Source organism: Ciona robusta, chromosome 3 (assembly GCF_009617815.1).
Source record: "Ciona robusta chromosome 3, ASM961781v2".
In the NCBI taxonomy this organism is placed as follows: Eukaryota; Metazoa; Chordata; class Ascidiacea; order Phlebobranchia; family Cionidae; genus Ciona; species Ciona robusta.
This window is the reverse complement of record NC_143237.1, coordinates 4806489-4822987: the sequence shown is the minus strand read 5'-3', so window position 1 is coordinate 4822987 and position 16499 is coordinate 4806489. Positions and strand designations below refer to the sequence as shown.

Sequence of the window (16499 nt, the reverse complement as noted above, 5' to 3'; positions counted from 1 at the left end):
GACCGAGAAGTTTTTATTTAAAGGGGCATACCAACAAAAAATGAAAATTTGTATACGGATAGATATGATTAAATGTAACCTAAAGGTACCGTCAAAGTTTGCCAAAACTCTACGGCTTCTAAAAAAATCGCGTGAAAAAAACCCGCTGGAGTAAAACAAATTCGGCTGTTATGACAATACATGGGATTTTCCATAAGAAAAAAATTCACTCAATCTTGATCGTTTCTAGTTTCTAAAATACTAAAGAAAATTCAAATTTTATTTCTGATTTGGTATAATGAATGCTTCTTCTTCAAGAATATATAAAAAAAATTGTACAACATAGACTGTATTATGTTTTAATTTTCGATTGAACGTAGGTACATACCAGATTATACTGACTTGGCATATTTTCAAACCGAATGTTAAACACGAAAAACTGACTTTTTTATAAAAAAAGGTACAGTAGGTACTACTGAGACATAATGAACATTTTAATATAAAAAAGTGCTAAAAACTAACTAATAAGTGCTCAGTCAGTATGAAGCTATGTTCAATCGAAAATTAAAACATAATAAAGTCTATGTTTTACATTTTTTATACAGTTTTGAAGAAGAAGCATTCATTATACCCAATCAGAAATAAAATTTAAATTTTCTTTAGTATTTTAGATACTAGAAACGATGAAAGTTGAGTGATTTATTTTTCTAATGGGAAATCCCAGGCATTGCGCCACGGCCAATTTTTTTTTACTCCAGCAGTCGAATTTGCGGTTTTGAAACTTATTTTTTTCAAAAGCTGTTTTGTATTGTAAAACTTTAATGGTAGCTTTAGAACACATTTTAGCATATCTATCAATACACAAATTTTGATTTTTCGTTGGTATGCCCCTTTAACATATCTTTTTTTACAACAAAAATCTGTTTTGACTTGGGTTTTATTGATTTCGGGTGGGATGAAATACATTAAAGTAAATAGCAACCCACCAGAAATAAATAAAGTATAATGAAACAATTCAGGTCGTTTAGATTTATCGTATATAGATCATTCCCAAAATCGGCGGCATAAAAATGTCCGCTATCCTGTCAACCGCTACAATGAACCCGTTCTGTATCTGCGACATACCAGATGTTTGATCTATATGGCGCGAAATATAACACCGCAAGACTGACCTGTGACATAACTTAATATATGAGATAAGATATTGCATAAAATAGGTAATAATACTGACTGTCGGTCTAAAAAGTCGGGTGTTTTGCACTAAATAAATGAACCCGGTGACGTAATTATGGGTTAACACGGTGTCACCAATTAATACCCCGTTATTATTTAATTAAACTATAGTTTATTATACCGGAGTGCTTTCACACACCCGTCATGTAAGAAAAGAATATAACTTTAAGCGGCAAGTAAACGAAATTGATTGTCATGCTGCTTTTGTTGTTGCTCTTATGCTCCACATTGTTTCCTGGCTGTTTTCTTCCCTTATCTGTGGTAGTGACGTCATACTGGCAGATCCCATTTTCTGTTTAAACAAACAGAAGTACAAATGCGTATCAGCAGAATAAAATCCTAGTTAGTACAGTGCCCATATTTGATGTTAGTAGCACGAGCAGAAGATATCGAAAGTGGCCGCTATAATTTTTGTAACCTAGGATCACCTTGGTCCACCACCAACTGCCTAAATTGTAAGTAAAATGTCCTTTTTAAACTAGCTTAAATAAGTTTGTTAGTGGTACTTACATTTTCTAGGCTACAAATAACATATCAACTCAGTTTTGTTGACTTTAAAATCAAAAACTAAAGTTTTATCGCGTAAACGTCGTGTCTGGAACGATTTTATCGGAGGGTCGTAATAAATTTGGACCGGGTGGTCATTGTATTCGTTACGACCTACTGCGCATGTGCAGTAGCGTCTCGACACATGCGCATTAGCGCCCGGTACAAATATATCAATCGTAACGAATACATTACACCACGGCCTACTAGAGATATCTCTAGTAGGCCGTGATTACACCGGCGCCGTGGCAAAGTGGTTAGCGCACAACGCTTGGAAAGGAAGGCGTTTAAATACGCATTGTCCTTTCTGAAACTTTTAAGTTTACTCCGTGTTAATAAGGTCGGTATTTATCCGTTACAATACAAAGAGAAGAAACATCCTATTATTTAACTAAATGAAACCTACGTATTGAACCTAATTGAATGAATGAACCTAACTTACTTTATTCTGGCGTGGAAGGAAAACTACAGTAATTCGTTATAAAACGGGTGTTCTGTTTCATACACCTCGTGCCAGTTTACGAGTTATACCATGAGTGTAATTTTGTGTCTAATCTAACCGTTTAATCGCCTTACTTTAAAAACTATGCTGTTAAAATACAAACTGAATATTTGCTTTAGTTGATCCAAAGTAAATAGTGATAACTATATTCTTTGTCTTTGCTTGACAAAATAGAACAATACCACCAGAGGCAGGTGTAACAATGAAATGATTTTGGTGTTTATTTCATTACTGTTAGTTATTGGCACAGCGTGGTTTCTGACGTAATTAGACATAGCGATGCCAGCAGTACAGATGGTAAAAATAAACCTTGAAGCGGTGCAAAATGTGTCTAATAATATATTGCCCCAGAACGTTTAACAGCGAATGTCGCAGAAATCTGGTTCTCCGAGAAAACTGGTCCCACCGGTTATAATTTATTTTTCAAGAAGTCTGAAACTCTGATCCCGAATAAAAAAATACCAGTTGTTAGATGCAACATATTTTGTACATTTCTTTTTAAAGATTTATCTTCTTAATAAAAAATTGATGCTATATTTTATCTTAAATTATACGTTATCACATGTGACCAGTGATCATTACCGTTAACACGTCACCAATAACGAAAAAGAGCGACAAACCCTACATTTCCAAACACAATAAAATAAGCTATGTAAAAACATGTTTATATTTATTAAACTAATCTTCGTTTAGAACTAGATTTGGAGATTGATAATGAAATGTTTCGTCTCTGCGCACGTGTAGTTTAGCCGGTGGGGACCAGATTTTCCGCAACACTGGTAACGTTTTTATAGTAGGGTTTTTTAATGATAATCAGGAAAATAAGGTTACAGAATTATTGGACAAACGATTAAACTAGTTTCTTTAAACTAAACACTGAGATATAAGCATGAAGAAAATAGGCAGGGGTCAATATGACTTTATTTTTTAGATAAAAACAACAAGAAAATATCGGTTTAACGTTATATATATGTAAAGTTTACATGGCAAAGAAACTAGCACAGCCTGTTAAATTCGGTAGGTAAACTATGTTGCAGAATACTGCTAATGTAAATATATTTTAATTTAGAGTCCCATCTTCCCCCACATTGTGGTTTTGTATGTTTTCATTGCCAAAGTTTTAAAGGTTGATTTTAATTTAGTAATTTAAACCTCAGGGGGTTTTCAACTATAAGGTACTGATATAATAAAAAGATAATATTTTAAAAATATATTCGAAATTTAGTCATTTGCACTTGGTGATAATTTATGAGAAGTGGCTTATTGTGCCAAAAACAGAGTAGTGATACCCAATTTGTAGCAAAAATAAAAACTTTATCAATAGTTATAACCAATTTTCTGTTATTACAAGTTCAAATACATTTGTAGGATACAATATTTATCCATTGATGTTCGAACATTACCCATTGTCGTTCAAACAATACTAATTGTTATGAAAACGACCTGCAACTATATATATATTGACTTCAACTGCTTACCGAACTGTTTAATAGGGATGTGCTGAAGTTGAAAAAGCTCGGGTTCGCCGAGCGCCGAGCTTCAACGAAAAGCTCGGCACGAGCCCGAGCCCGAGCACCTATGACGTCATCAAGGAGAAAGGCGTACGAGAATGCGTTCCTATTCAGCCGAAAAGCGCCGCTAATCAAAATAATACAGAACACGTGGTTTGCGGTTAAAGACGCGTCTCGCTTTTCATAATTCCTACTGTTGCAAAATGTAAAATTCATACAAATAATATTTATTTAAACAATTATTTATAACTGTTACAGCCAGTGGCAGAACTAGCAAGTTTCTACGCATGTTCATCTTGGATAATGTAACGATTATTTACGTCAGAATAAACCTTTACGATCGTTACATCACAAACGAGATTGTTGGAAAACAATCGTGTTTTATTCGCTTCCATACGATCTGTAGTTTGTGTATAATTTTTGTTTCTGATGATTAGTTTAATGCAGGTAAATCGCGATTATGTGAATTTTAATTGGTGCAAATATAAGAGCGAGAAGCGACGCTATCAGTAAATTGGAACCAACATATATTGTAATATGATATTACAAAGTATCGTCCCGGTTGAGCTTGGACAGAAGCCAAAAAACATCGTTTGATGGCGCCGCACGAGAACCAGAGTTTCATTACGTCATTTTTCACGAGAATAAATTCACAACGATTGCTTCGTTTGTTACGTGTGGAATGTATGCTACCGCATGCGTCTTCCTTTATTTCATACGCCGGCGCAGAGTTTAAAAATGTGACGCTGATACACGATGTTTTGATCTCGTGGTTGGTTGGGCTGCCCCAAAGTTAGTATAGACCAAGTTAGGAAACGGATTGTAAAACAACGAGTCTTGTTATCCATTGTCTCGCGTCTATGACGTCATAGTCGCCACCATTACGGAGCCCACGGCATAGCATTTTATCATTGCTGGGTGCTGTTTTTCGTTTAAATATTGCGATTTTTTAAAAACCAAGCACTTCTGCGCGTAAAAATGGCTTTCTACTAATGTTATATCTTATCACAATAATAAACCTCACAAAAATAGTCAACTTTTATTGAACACTCAATCGATTCAAGAGTAAAAAAACAGAAAATATCAAGTTTACTAACCAAAAACATAAAAGAACGTGTTTAAAATATAAAAACGCATAACATTACCATAAACTGGTGTATCTAGCTGCAGTTTTGCATGTAAATTGCCGTGATTTTACTTTTTGGCTCACAAACTCAACGCGTATACCCGGCAACGAAACTTAAGGTATCTTTGTAAAATTTGCCTAATATCGAAGTGACATTGAGGAAAACAATACTGAGTTACTATTTTTGTTCCTTTGCTTGAATTAGTAAGCTACCTTTTCTGCGTTCCGGGTCTTTATAAAATCGGAAAACACGAACACCTTATCTGCTAGTACTTAAGCAGTTTGGAGCTGCATGTCCACCAATGTTGGATTATAAATGTAGTAAAGAATGGCTCTGTAGGTTCGTAGGTATGATCATATATTATTATGTAAACTAAGCTGATTGCTGCTAGTCTTAATCGCCAACGTAAAGTACCCTGTTAAACCACACTGTACGCCGAAAACCAGTCAAAATACTAATTTACGCCACATTAAATCCTAGATTTAATATTATATAACAAGATTTATATTAGAAATTATATTTTATATGTTAAAACAACCGCTATACGTGTTTTTTAGCTTTGTATCGCTTACAAGAACTAAATGAACACATTCCGACCATGCATTTGTATAGGCGATTCACGCTCTGTGGGCTCCGTAATGGCGGACACGAGCGCCGTTTCCTAACTTGGTCTATACTAACTTTGGGCTGCCCAACTTGGGCAGTGGGCACATTCCTCCCGATTGTTATATTATAAAACGTCATAATTAATAGTTACGTTGCGATAGGACACGTGACGTAACAATTGAATGAAAAATTGTTCTAATTCCAAGCGAAGGAATGTTATATTGAATGCAATGCGTGTGTGTGCGTCTTAGCACTTTCTGGCTGCGTGCGTGTCTGCGGTAAAGGTGGCTTAGAGGTTGCAAAACCGTGGTTGCAGCAATTTATATTATTTCATTATAAAAAAGTTTAAGAGTTTTTGGCTTTTTATTTAAAATGTGATACGAAAACATTGGGCGCTCGTGTAATTCGACAACGGCTGTAATTTGATACGGGCAAATTCGCTGACGTTGCGATTCGTTACTTGCGAGAGAGCAAATTCACAACGAACGAAAAATAATTAAAGAGAAAGCTACGCTGACTAGTCTCGTTATCTCCTCTTAGTAGCTTCACTTTTTTTTCTAATTTTTAATATTTTTCGCTCTCGCGTGCAACATTATAGCATAAGGCTCGGCGCTCGGCCCAGATTTCAGCCGAGCGCCGAGCGTCAAAAAAGGAGACGCTCGGGCACGAGCTTTTGAGTTCGGGCTCGGCTCGGCACATCCCTACTGTTTAAATAAGGAACCGCTGCCGTTACAATATTTATCCATTGATGTTCGAACATTACCCATTGTCGTTCAAACAATACTAATTGTTATGAAAACGACCTGCAACTATATATATATTGACTTCAACTGCTTACCGAACTGTTTAATAGGGATGTGCTGAAGTTGAAAAAGCTCGGGTTCGCCGAGCGCCGAGCTTCAACGAAAAGCTCGGCACGAGCCCGAGCCCGAGCACCTATGACGTCATCAAGGAGAAAGGCGTACGAGAATGCGTTCCTATTCAGCCGAAAAGCGCCGCTAATCAAAATAATACAGAACACGTGGTTTGCGGTTAAAGACGCGTCTCGCTTTTCATAATTCCTACTGTTGCAAAATGTAAAATTCATACAAATAATATTTATTTAAACAATTATTTATAACTGTTACAGCCAGTGGCAGAACTAGCAAGTTTCTACGCATGTTCATCTTGGATAATGTAACGATTATTTACGTCAGAATAAACCTTTACGATCGTTACATCACAAACGAGATTGTTGGAAAACAATCGTGTTTTATTCGCTTCCATACGATCTGTAGTTTGTGTATAATTTTTGTTTCTGATGATTAGTTTAATGCAGGTAAATCGCGATTATGTGAATTTTAATTGGTGCAAATATAAGAGCGAGAAGCGACGCTATCAGTAAATTGGAACCAACATATATTGTAATATGATATTACAAAGTATCGTCCCGGTTGAGCTTGGACAGAAGCCAAAAAACATCGTTTGATGGCGCCGCACGAGAACCAGAGTTTCATTACGTCATTTTTCACGAGAATAAATTCACAACGATTGCTTCGTTTGTTACGTGTGGAATGTATGCTACCGCATGCGTCTTCCTTTATTTCATACGCCGGCGCAGAGTTTAAAAATGTGACGCTGATACACGATGTTTTGATCTCGTGGTTGGTTGGGCTGCCCCAAAGTTAGTATAGACCAAGTTAGGAAACGGATTGTAAAACAACGAGTCTTGTTATCCATTGTCTCGCGTCTATGACGTCATAGTCGCCACCATTACGGAGCCCACGGCATAGCATTTTATCATTGCTGGGTGCTGTTTTTCGTTTAAATATTGCGATTTTTTAAAAACCAAGCACTTCTGCGCGTAAAAATGGCTTTCTACTAATGTTATATCTTATCACAATAATAAACCTCACAAAAATAGTCAACTTTTATTGAACACTCAATCGATTCAAGAGTAAAAAAACAGAAAATATCAAGTTTACTAACCAAAAACATAAAAGAACGTGTTTAAAATATAAAAACGCATAACATTACCATAAACTGGTGTATCTAGCTGCAGTTTTGCATGTAAATTGCCGTGATTTTACTTTTTGGCTCACAAACTCAACGCGTATACCCGGCAACGAAACTTAAGGTATCTTTGTAAAATTTGCCTAATATCGAAGTGACATTGAGGAAAACAATACTGAGTTACTATTTTTGTTCCTTTGCTTGAATTAGTAAGCTACCTTTTCTGCGTTCCGGGTCTTTATAAAATCGGAAAACACGAACACCTTATCTGCTAGTACTTAAGCAGTTTGGAGCTGCATGTCCACCAATGTTGGATTATAAATGTAGTAAAGAATGGCTCTGTAGGTTCGTAGGTATGATCATATATTATTATGTAAACTAAGCTGATTGCTGCTAGTCTTAATCGCCAACGTAAAGTACCCTGTTAAACCACACTGTACGCCGAAAACCAGTCAAAATACTAATTTACGCCACATTAAATCCTAGATTTAATATTATATAACAAGATTTATATTAGAAATTATATTTTATATGTTAAAACAACCGCTATACGTGTTTTTTAGCTTTGTATCGCTTACAAGAACTAAATGAACACATTCCGACCATGCATTTGTATAGGCGATTCACGCTCTGTGGGCTCCGTAATGGCGGACACGAGCGCCGTTTCCTAACTTGGTCTATACTAACTTTGGGCTGCCCAACTTGGGCAGTGGGCACATTCCTCCCGATTGTTATATTATAAAACGTCATAATTAATAGTTACGTTGCGATAGGACACGTGACGTAACAATTGAATGAAAAATTGTTCTAATTCCAAGCGAAGGAATGTTATATTGAATGCAATGCGTGTGTGTGCGTCTTAGCACTTTCTGGCTGCGTGCGTGTCTGCGGTAAAGGTGGCTTAGAGGTTGCAAAACCGTGGTTGCAGCAATTTATATTATTTCATTATAAAAAAGTTTAAGAGTTTTTGGCTTTTTATTTAAAATGTGATACGAAAACATTGGGCGCTCGTGTAATTCGACAACGGCTGTAATTTGATACGGGCAAATTCGCTGACGTTGCGATTCGTTACTTGCGAGAGAGCAAATTCACAACGAACGAAAAATAATTAAAGAGAAAGCTACGCTGACTAGTCTCGTTATCTCCTCTTAGTAGCTTCACTTTTTTTTCTAATTTTTAATATTTTTCGCTCTCGCGTGCAACATTATAGCATAAGGCTCGGCGCTCGGCCCAGATTTCAGCCGAGCGCCGAGCGTCAAAAAAGGAGACGCTCGGGCACGAGCTTTTGAGTTCGGGCTCGGCTCGGCACATCCCTACTGTTTAAATAAGGAACCGCTGCCGTTATTTTGTTTGTGTGACCAAACGATGGTTCAAAAAGAATATGTTTGAGTGGGCCGCTAAATTTGAAAAGTTAATCCGTGGATACTGCGCGGATAAACATATTAACGATCTCTTTAAACGAGATTCAGTGAGGATTTGCGAGAATAATTTCCTTCTATTCCATCTCTCATCCAATTGATTTGCATACCACGAAGAAGCATTTACTTCAGCTAAAATTTGGTCAAGAACATCATTAGACATATATATCTTCTATTCTTCGTTTTACTATTGCAGCTGATAGTGAAATTTAATTCAATTTTTTGGTCTCCTTATCACCAATCATGATAGGCACAACTGCCTTCATTACTGGCATTAAAGTTTGCAATTTGGTAACAGGCGACTTACGAACTAAACTGCCAATACTCCGGTAAACGCCTTCATGACATTGGTTTGTGATGCAAGAGATTGCAACCTACGTTCAAAAAACTCGCCTTGTCATACAGACTTGTTCTGCTGATTTTTGCTGCCATGTTTGTATTATAATAATTTATGCTTTGTATAGCTGAATATAACTAACTGTACAGGAAAATGTAAGTGACCCGAGTTTAATTAGTTTGGCTGCAAAACTTTGCTGTTCGGTCATAATTTTTAACATGACGACACAAAGGTTTTACCGTGACGCAACCCGCAAGCCAACTTCGAGCCACCACTCCTGAATACCACGTTTACTGAATGAACCCTTGTCACCATGCTATAGCATTACGCATAAAAATCTTTAGGCATACTATAATCGCACGCAAATTAAAGCAACTTTCCGTTGTATTTTTTTTATTTTTTTTATTGCATATAAAGTTTACAACACGATAGTGATAATAACACAACAGCGACAAATTGTAACGAAAACGATTGTAGCGAACAAACGATACTTAAAATTAACGCAAGTTTGCGTTCCACTTCAGTTTGTATTGCAATAACTTGTTATGTTTTATTGCAACAGCCTTTTCATTGGCCCTGCTGCGGTTCATTGCATAGATAAACATTTCTATATTTGGCTTCAAGTTTTGAATCCGACATTTGTATATGACAAATCTGGCAACTACAAGCATGCAGTTCATTGAATTTAAAACACATTTTTCAAGGCAATCATTGTGAATTCCGAAGAGCTTTACGGTATTGCTTATAATTGTTTTATGGCACAAAACACTGTCCATCCAGGCACTGACGCTTTCCCAGTATACCTGGACATGTTTACATTCACAAAATAGATGGTATATTGTTTCTTTGTTTACACCGCAAAAAGTGCACACATCAGTCTCAATAATCCCGAAGCCATGGAGCTTGTCGTTTAGGACGATGGCTCTCAGATTAATTTTAACTTGAAAGGAGCGCAGCTTCGTTTCAAACGTACAGTCGTATAAGTTTTTGTAAATTTCTGACCAGTTCAGAGGTCCCCGTTGTAAGGTTACTTCCCATTTATTTTGTTGTTTGGTCGGCTTTTGTTTATTGGGAGATACAAAATATTCGTATGCGTTTTTGGCTGTAGGCAAATTGTCGCTTATCCCCTTCCTTAGTCTGTCGATGGCAGTTTTTCGTTCCGGTCTGTCCGTCGTGTACGTTTCCCAAGTTGTTGGAATGGCTGCAATAAGGCGCTGGTAGTCCGCGTGGTTTTGATTGTTGTTTGTCAACGTATACTTTTCGCATAATATTTTAAAGCTGCAATAGTCCGAGTTATTGTCTATGATTTGTTGGTACATTAATATACCGGATTTTATAAAATTTTCGTAGGCGATCGGTTTCCGTTTGAAAAGAACTTTTTTGTTTAGCCAAATAGCGCGATTGTAAACTTTGTCCTGTGGCCAAAATTGGGAGACACATTCTCTCCACAATTCGATCGATGACCAGAATGTCGAGAGAGGCGTTTGTTTGGTGATTTCCTTATAGTTTTAAATCGGAGGCGGCTACACAAATCATGGCATTTAGGGAGGTAATTTTAGTTTCAATATTTTTCCAATGCGATTCGTGATTTGTATCTAGTAGTTTTCGTATCCAAGAGAAGCGTATTGATTTTGCGTACGCCTCCAGGTCTATCATTTCCAGGCCACCCTCTTTTATGTTACTGCATAGTGTTTTTCTTCCTACTCTTTCCCAGTTGGAGCCCCACAAAAATGTAAACAGTTTTCTTTTAATTTCTTTTGTTTGGGTAGACTGACCGGTAACACGCTAAGTTTGTAGAGTAGCTTTGGTATCGCTAGGGTTTTAATAATCGTAACTCGCCCTAGTAATGAAAGTGACCTTGCCAGCCAAGGCTTAGTTACAGCTTGAATTTCCTTTCCTATTGATTCAAAATTGATTGTAAACAAGTTGGTTTTGTTCCCATTTACTGGGATTTTAACCCCGAGGTATTTTATAAACGTGTTTGGCCAAGAAAGACCTTGCGAAGAGAGGTGGTGAGATGAGTTAGGTTGTTTTTTACCTATATACATGGCATTGGATTTCGCAATATTAATTTTGCAGCCCGAGTGGTTCCCGAATTCTGTTGCTTCTGCAAATGCTGCATGAAAGCTTTTTTCTGAACCATCCAAAAATAGCAGCGCGTCATCCGCAAAAAGTGAGATTTTAATGTCTTGTGAGTCAATTGGGATTCCCTTTACGCTTTTATTTCTTTTAATTGCTAGTGACAGAAATTCTATGGCCAACAAAAATAGAGAAGGGGACAAGGGGTCCCCCTGTCGCACGCCTCTTTCAACTCTAAATGGAGTAGACATGTGGTTGTTGTTAATAATTAGGCATTTTGCGTCAACATAAAAAGTTCTTATCCATCTCGACAGATCTTTCCCAAAACCAAAACTAGAACATGCTGCGTTAACAAAGTCCCAGTTTACTGAGTCAAAGGCTTTACGTATGTCTAAAAACAAGAGGGCTCCATGCAAGCCTTGATCAGTGGTGTGATCCCAGACGTTAAAAAGAGTTCTAATGTTGTCTCCTATGTATCTTCCTTTTATAAACCCCGTCTGTTCAGGGGCTATAATTGTAGTGAGTACGTTTTTTATACGGTTGTTAATTGCTTTTGCGGCTATTTTATAGTCAGCGTTTAATAATGTAATTGGCCGGTAGTTTTCTGGGTACAGAAGGTCTTTTTCAGGTTTAGGAATTAGAGTTACGACCCCCCAATTCATTTGACCAGAGAAAGCACCTTTTTCAAATGCATGGTTAAATGCGTTGACTAATGTGGAATTTATTTCATTCCAAAATACTTTGTAAAATTCGGCCGGAAAACCGTCTAATCCGGGAGATTTGTTGTTTTGCATAGTCTTTAGCGCTTCGTAGCATTTGCCGACGGTCAGTTTACCCTCACATTCGTTTGCTTTTTCCGCGTCGAGTCTTGGACACATTAAGCTGTTTGTATACTCTTTTATTTTACTTTTGCTCGTGCGGCCCGGGTTATTACTTGAGCTATACAAGGTTTCAAAATATTCTTTTAGGAGCCGTAAAATAGCCTGCTGGTCCGTTTCTATATTGGCATTTGAATTAAGTCTATTAATGGCCTTTTTCTCCATCCTACGTTTTTCTAGATTAAGAAAATAGGCGTTATTTTTACCCCCATATTCTGCCCATCGAACCCTGCTTCGGACTATTGCGCTCTTACTATAGCTTTCGATAATATCGTCGTATTGTTCTTGAGTTTGTACAATTTTACCCATCGTGCACTCATCGTGAGGTTGGGGTAGGTTTTGAAGATCCGCGAGTTTATTTTCTAGGTTTGTCTGTCTAGCTTTTATTTTTTTGTTATTTTCGGACGCGTATTTGATAATATAGCCCCGTATATTACATTTTAGTGCTTCCCAGAGAACTTAGGGAGATACGGCGCCATTGTCGTTGTTTATCAGAAATTCCGCGATCCATTTTTTAGTGATTTCGACGAATTTTGCATCTTCTAACAAGGACGTATTCATTTTCCAGTAGCCTCTGCCCCTGGGTATTTTATCAAGGTTGAGTACAAGTTTGACGATACAATGGTCCGACTGCGTGCTTGGAACAATTTGGATTTGAGTGGTCTTTTGTAATATTTCGCTTGTGGCGAGAACAAAGTCAAGCCGACTCGCCGTGTGCGGGCGTTTTTGCATGCGGGTGTATTGCTTAGAGTTTGGATGTTTGATGCGAAACACGTCGTATAGCTCGAGGTCATTCATTGCCTGTAATATGGTAGTTTTTGCGCGCCGGTTCCCGTGTTTTTCTCTCCCGCCGGTTTTGTCTAATTTATCATTAAGGACACAGTTAAAGTCACCGGCTATAATACAGTTTTCTATCCCGCTTTCCGCTTGTCTTTTTGTTAATAGCGTAAATAGGTTGCCGTAAAACTGAGGGCTGTCTTGGTTTGGTCCATAGACATTGCACAACGTTAACCGCTGGTCAGTTATTTCGAGGTTCATGATTATATATCGTCCGAAGTTATCGACACATACGTCTTGTTTTGAGTAAGACAGTTTTTTTGAAAACAAAACCGCGACTCCTTTGCTTTTAGTTAAGCCATGTGAGGCTAAGATTTCTCCACCCCATTCTAATTCCCATTGCCTGAGACATGATGCTGTTGTGTGCGTTTCTTGCAGGCAAATAATATCAAACTTTTTTTGGCGTAGAAAATAAAAAATACTGCGTCGTTTTCGAGGGTTTTGCAACCCTGCAACATTGTATGTGATTAAACTAAGAGGCATTAAAAACGTCCTACCCCTATATAAATATCGTATTCGTACTCGAAACCACATTCGCACTGATACGGTTTGTCCGGTTCCAGAATCTGACACGTTTTTTTCCCGCAGCTACAGTGGACTAGTGTAGCATTGCAGGCATTATTAATACAGTTAGATGTCATGGTTCGTTTTGGGATAGAATTTACTGTTTTACATATACAAGTCATTGAGTACCTTTTGCACTGTATGCATTCAAGTGTTCCTTAATCGGTCTGAAACTCCGGTTGAAATGTGTGGCAGCAGGGCATTTTTCTCATCGGTAGGTGGCAGGTGGAGCAGTTGGTTGTTACCTCCTTGTTCGGGACGAGAAATTTATCGTTATCGTTGCAGCACGCTGTTGCAATTCTAAATTCCGATGAACATTTCCAGCAGAAGAAGTTGGTATTTTGGTCTGTTACATAGCTCTCTTCCTCACATTTTGGACATGAAACTGGTATTTTAAGTTCGCTAAGACTTATCGACTTTGCTTGGTGGAGGTTAATTTCGGTTGGACTTCTTTCCTGGCGTTTCCTTGAAACTTTGGGCATTGGTTCCATTTCGTTGTTTTGATTTTTATCAGGTAGTATTGGTTTTAGGTTGTTACTTTCGCCGGAAGCGGCAGTGGTGCTGTGGTCGAGTTGTTCTCCATTCTGCTTGCTTCTCTCCTTTATTTCTCCTCCTGCGGCGGACAATTTGCTACCACTCTTATCGGTTTCGGGGCATTCGGCGTCTTCTTGGTTTTTCTCGTTTCTTTTATTGATAAGCTTTGGATAGTATTGTTTCCTTTTAGGGCAGTTTTGCTGCTTGTGTCCAGATTTTGTGCAATACTTGCACGTTATCTGTTGCCCGTTATACGTGCAGTAGAACTCGTAGTTGTTTATGGTAATATAGCTTGGGATTGGGTTTTTTTTCAATATCGGCCCTATCCAGTGTGAGAATTCGCATTCCTGTTAGTAAGCCATTTCTGTCCTTTCTATTTTGAATATGCTTAACTTCTCCGCATCTGTTCTGGAATTCGGATTTAATGACCTCATTAGGGAAAGGTATTGGCACCCATCCTACCGCCACGTTCACTTTATCTGACTCATAAAGTCTCACCGAGTATAGTGCATCTACTTTGATCAGTAATTCGTACAAATCCAATACAGCTTTTCTCGTAGTGCATGTAACATCTATTAGGTTTCCTTTTCTTTCCGTGATTCCGATCAAATTTTTAACTGAAAATTTTTCTTTTTCTATGATTTTGATAACATCTTCTCTTTTACTTTGATCCTTAGTTTTGAAGCTAAGGCAGGTGGGTCTCTTCAAATAACCTCCACCCTTTTGGTGCACAACTTGCGCAAAGCTTGGACCTTTATCCATGCCCTTTGGTGTCCGCTCGCTACGAGCGCTAACGTAGAATGAGTTCCGTTGTATTTTCTAAACGGCGCGTCGGTACATTTAAATCCCGTCCCCACCTTGTGGCAGACCGCTAAGAACTTCGAGTTAAGAATTCTGTCAGAAATAATGATAACTTGCAGATTTGAACATATAATGTTTCTATGAACCCGGCTGGCCGGTGTAGTCAAAGTAGGAAACGTCCCGCTTCATCTTCAAAAAATCAACATAAACCATCATATCCGACTTATAAAAACAGTTAAAGACACGAATTCCATCGCCACTGTGCTAAATTTCAATCCTGCAGCGCCTTTGAGATAAGTTTCAAGTGCAAATTGTATAAGACCGTTAATGCAGCTCATCATTAAGCAAGTTTTACCAACGGTACACATATGTGTACCGTTGGTTTTACTAAACCTCTGTGTATAAACTAGCATTTTCTCGTGATGCACTGGACCGTGACGGAGGACGAAACTAAAATGTATGTGATTGATAGGATTTGATGACGTAACAAGCGGCTAGTTTCCACTCATCGGTTTTAATCGCAGAAATAAAAAAGAGTAGAACGCGCAACTGCCCAAAACCGTGATATATTCTTTTTTTTCTATTCACGTGACCGCCAACTCCGTCCCCATTTCGCTTGGTCTCCATTGTAAAAGATGGGCGCACAGTGATTTTAGGAGGTTTTAGCTGTTTATTTTAAAAACTACACTAACTATTCCACTTTATTAGGCCAGTTTAGTTTTTGGTAGGTTAACGCTTACACTTTAGCGCTTGTTTAGGAAAATGAATTATTTTATAAATTTAATTAAAAACGTTCCAACAAACGGTTTATTAGAAATATATATATGTTTAGAAATATTCATTTTCCCTATAAACCTAATTAAGTCAAAAAAAAAACAAAGAAAAACTACCTAAAACGCCCTGGCTTTCATTGACTACTATAGTAAACGGGAACGAGTCGTGAAAAAGAGAGTGTATCATGCTCTCTTCTTTACCGACATTAGAGATGCGCGTTCTATTCTTTTTTATTTCTGTGGTTTTAATCTCTTTGTTAAAAACTATAGCAGTAGGGCAAGAAAAAGAATGTTTAGACTTAATTTTCAAAGCGAACAGTATATTTCGTGTTGTTTACGTATATTCCTATTTATAAATACACTTAATCAAAATTAACAATGATTTTAAACTGTCCTATCTTATCCTGTGTGTTTTCGAATTTGTAAAATTTCACCTGCCTTGCTGATCGCTAAATAACTCCTCGTGTGTTTTATTATATTTTCTTAAATTGTTGTCAATAAATAAATGCATGGAAGTACTAATTTGTGGTATCACCCAAAAACCGGCATCTATATTGATTTCGGAAATATTATTCAATATGTGCTTAAGGGTTCCATCTTCTCACACTCTACTTTAACTTATTTTTATAAGAAAGCCGATGGAAACCAGATTTCCGCAATACCGGTCCGCGCGCATGAGCAGTAGAGTTGCGGCCCATGCTCAATAGCCCCGGTACAAATTCAACAGTCGGAACAAATTTATCACGACATCGGTCTGTAAAAAAACGCTGGCCGAGCGCTTT

At 37.6% G+C, this 16499-nt stretch overlaps 1 pseudogene; it reads right to left on the bottom strand.

The window, feature by feature from the left end:
- Positions 1-9633: 9633 nt before the first annotated feature.
- On the bottom strand, positions 9634-16346 carry LOC149738370 (uncharacterized; annotated as a pseudogene).
- Between the last annotated feature and the right edge of the window lie 153 nt (positions 16347-16499).